Source organism: Cotesia glomerata, unplaced genomic scaffold (assembly GCF_020080835.1).
Source record: "Cotesia glomerata isolate CgM1 unplaced genomic scaffold, MPM_Cglom_v2.3 scaffold_967, whole genome shotgun sequence".
Taxonomy (NCBI): Eukaryota; Metazoa; Arthropoda; class Insecta; order Hymenoptera; family Braconidae; genus Cotesia; species Cotesia glomerata.
Window position 1 is genome coordinate 1 of NW_025404641.1, and position 3,869 is coordinate 3,869.

A 3,869-nucleotide genomic window follows, 5' to 3' on the forward strand; every position below is an offset into this window, starting at 1 on the left:
TACACGTCCTTTCATGCGTTAGAGAGAGAGAGCGCTGAGTGTCAAGTCAAGTGCGTTCTAACGAAGACGCTTACACTACGTGTGAATATTGTGAAGTAAATATGTGTGACTACGTTAAAGCTATATAGAAACTAGTTAGCTCGCCACACAGTTAGTTCTTCTGTGTCTTTGTTTGGCACATATTTTTACTGGACACTGGCGCTCTCTCTCTAACAAATAAAAAGACGTCATTTTTAATTAATAATTAATTACATCTATGCGGTTAATTGAGAAAAATGGCTTAAGGTCATTTCGTCTCAGAATTATTTTTTCATTAGATGCTACAATGGCGTCCGTGAGCTTTTGGGACACCCTGTATATATATATATATATATATATATATATATATATATATATATATATATATATATATGCCCTATATATATATATATATATATATATATATATATATCATCTCTGCAAACTTGAATTTTTATTTATTTTACTCCTCCAACTCAAAATTTATAAAAATGAATCTCAACCTCGTTATGTCGAATTAAAATCCGCCTAAGTCAAAATCCTCCATAACTCGAAAACTCTATAACTCGAATTTTTTTGCTGCTCTCTTGGAATTCGAGTTCTAGAGGTTCTACTGTAATTTGTGAAATAATGAATTAAGTTAGCGTCCGGTGGACGATTTTATTCGGAATTTAGTTGAGTGCGTGTGAGTACAGTGCTATCTAGGTATTCATGGTATCTTCCTCTGTTTCCTAGGCAGTCACTTAGAAACCGTTGTATAGACGCCCGAGTCGGGGCGCAGTCAGAAATGAAGTTTTATACGGTAATCTGTCAGGTTGACGAGGTAAATTATGATGTTATATGGTAGTCCGTCAGGTTGATTAGGTAAAATTGAGATATTATATGGTAGTCCGTCAGGTTGACGAGGTAATTAATGGTATTTTATGGTATTCCGTCAGGTTGACGAGGTTTATGAAAATAGAGAGTTAAGTGATACTTAATCTGTAAAATTTTAGGTAAATTGCTGCGTAGGTGAGAGCTTTTCACAGTTAAGTAATTGTTAAGTTAATTTTAAGAAGAATATTGTTGATAAAATTTGTTAATTTTAATTGCTGAAATTGAATAAATAATTTCATTGTTATTAATAATTTTTCTTGATATTATTTACACCCCTCTCGAACTTCTCACGACCTTGTCTTTCCCCTCTCATGCTTCTCCGGTTTCTGGGATACCGTGTCCAAAATACTCGTTACAAATATCTAGATATCTTGTTTTCTCATTACTTTTATTTAACAGCCTATTCCTCCACTCTATCTACCCTAGCGGTAACCTCTCATTGCTGTTCCGGTTCCAAGAACCGTGATAAAAATCTTGGTGGCTCCCTTAATCAATTTTAATTTATATTTGTTTAATTTTGATTATTTATTTATTTGTTTAGTTGATTAATTCTAATAAATTATTGAGAACATTTGGACGATGAACATCAACATCTGTTACAAGACTATAGCTCTCTCATTTTTAGAAGGACACAAACGATACCATTTAAGAGTAGGGATTCAAGATTGACCAGAAAAGGTTAAATTATTATTTGTACTCATTTTAGTATCATGAGAATGCCGCATGTTGAAACAATTACTATGTTTCCAGATATTACTAATTAATTTAACAGTCTTAAACATGGATTACACCAGCACAAAAAAAAAAAAGTAGCTCGTACGTTTGACTAGATCTACCTAGGGTAATGTATGTCGATGGACTGAATATGAATTTGAAGTCAATTTGGCTCGCACACGGAAAAATTTTTAAGTAAATTGCAAAAAACTGTTAAGCATCTTAAAATAATGCAGTTATACAAGTGAAAAAAATATATATCATCTAGCTAAGACAACTTGAAATTTTTGAAGATCAGGAAGTTATTGGTTTTACCCCGTATTGCAAAAATCGAATTCTCAGTCACACTATGTGTGTGTATGTGCGTGCGTGCGTGCGTGTGTGTGTGTGTGTGGGTTTTTTTTCCATTATAGAAAAGCGAAAAAAATCTTTCAAATACACTGCTATCATTGAAAGATGATGGTTAGTAGTGTGGGATTTTTACCCACAAAAAAAACCGCGTAAGCATTACTTCAATCCAGTCCGTGTTGCACCTCCCGGCACCTGCCCCTGATTACTGGTCCGTTTCTGCGGTTTTTTCTTTTAAAAGGTGCTGCGCGTAGGCTGCGACAGCTGACCAGTTTTCTTCTTGTTTGAGCATATAAGTCACCAGGCTGAGGGAGAGAGCCTGGTGCCAATAATTTTTTTCGGTGCTGCTTCTGTAGTTCTTCCACCGATCACACTCGAAGAACGTGTGTTCGGCGTCGTCAATTTTGTCTGGGCAGTATTTGCACGTTGGCGTACTGTGCAGTCCCATTTTGAAAAGATAGGCGTTAAACTGTCTATGTTCCGTCAATAGCTGGGTCAGAATAGAGTCCGTTTCTCTATGCTTTCAAGAAAGCTAGACGTTTGTTTAGCTGCAAGCTAAAGTAAAGTCTAAGTTCACTAAGAGTTAATCTCTATTATAAACGAACGTATAGTCAACTCAGTACATGAGCTGCGTCTTCGGGCTTAATCGCTCAATTTCGTAGCAGTTCGTATTCCAATATGGCTGCTTCTAATGCGCGCCATGGAAAGCGGGAGAGAAGCAACGAACAGTTGTGCATGGACGCTTGTACTAGTACGACTACTCTGTGTCAAAATTCTCTGATTATTACACTGCAACTACGCACTTTGCTTAAAAACGAATAAATTAATTACATTCTTGAGAATTCTAATTTTCTTCAATATCAAATCAGTCGATTAACTCAATTAACTTCAACTTAAAGAATATCGTGAATTATTAGCATCAGTTTTAATGTGATTGCAATTGTGACGCCACGTGGCCATTGATTGCGTCGTAGAAAATTATTGCATCAGCCACGCGGCTTTGTTTAATTCATAATTAAATATATTTGCATTATTAAACAATAGATTCAATTAATATTGACTAATTTTTACTACTAATGAAAATCATTTTAATTAACATTCGATAAATACTATCGAATTATCTAGCTAGTTCCTACACTAGTGTTTTACGATCAATTAACTAGTTTCTAACTAATAATTGAAATCAACTAGCTCCTACGCTAGCATATTTATTTTTTGCTAATTCCTACTGTTGAATTACCTGAAGGCGGTTGAGCTCACCCCTATTGTGTTTCCAAAACACAAATTATTTACACACATACACATTCACACACATACTTGTACACTACTTCGAGGAGGTTTTTTCTCAGCACTGCTGAGTTTTCCTCCTCTGGGGCCAATAAATTTATTTGTTGTGTTCTCCCAAAAATCACGCATTAATTATTTTTCAAACCTTATTTTCTTTATTTTAAAAACTTGAATTACGAGAATAATCCTCATTGGATCGTTTTCGACAAAACAACGTTAATGTTCTAAATCAGGCGTGTCGTCCATCTGCCTGTTTACCCGGATGTCCATCGGTCCTGCCACCCGTGTAGCCTTTCCGTCTTTATCTTTGCTCTTGCCACCTTAGAGTTGTCATCATTTATTTTGGCGTCGTAGGTTTTCGCCCACTCGAATGCTAGTAAGTCGAAAAGTTTTAGGAACCATTTTTGTCGAGTCAAGACGAAGATCTCGGTTTTCTGCTTGGTGAGTTTCAGGTGATGTTTCTCAAGCCAATTTTTGACGGAGTCGATGGTTTCCCAAACAAGCAGTTTTGCCTCCTCGGCACTGTCTACTACTATCGTAGCCACGACGTCGTCCGCGAAGCCCGTGAGTTCCACTTCTTTTGGCAACGGGATTTCCAGGAGTTCGTCAAAGTCCGCATTCCAAAG

The 3,869-nt window shown here is 36.3% G+C and overlaps 1 long non-coding RNA gene across 1 annotated transcript; it reads left to right on the plus strand.

Annotated features, from left to right (window-relative positions):
* The first annotated feature begins 803 nt into the window (after positions 1–803).
* Positions 804–970, plus strand: LOC123274938. Its single transcript, XR_006511592.1, has 2 exons — positions 804–853; positions 908–970. It is a non-coding gene; the product is annotated as an uncharacterized LOC123274938 (long non-coding RNA).
* The last annotated feature ends 2,899 nt before the right edge of the window (positions 971–3,869 follow it).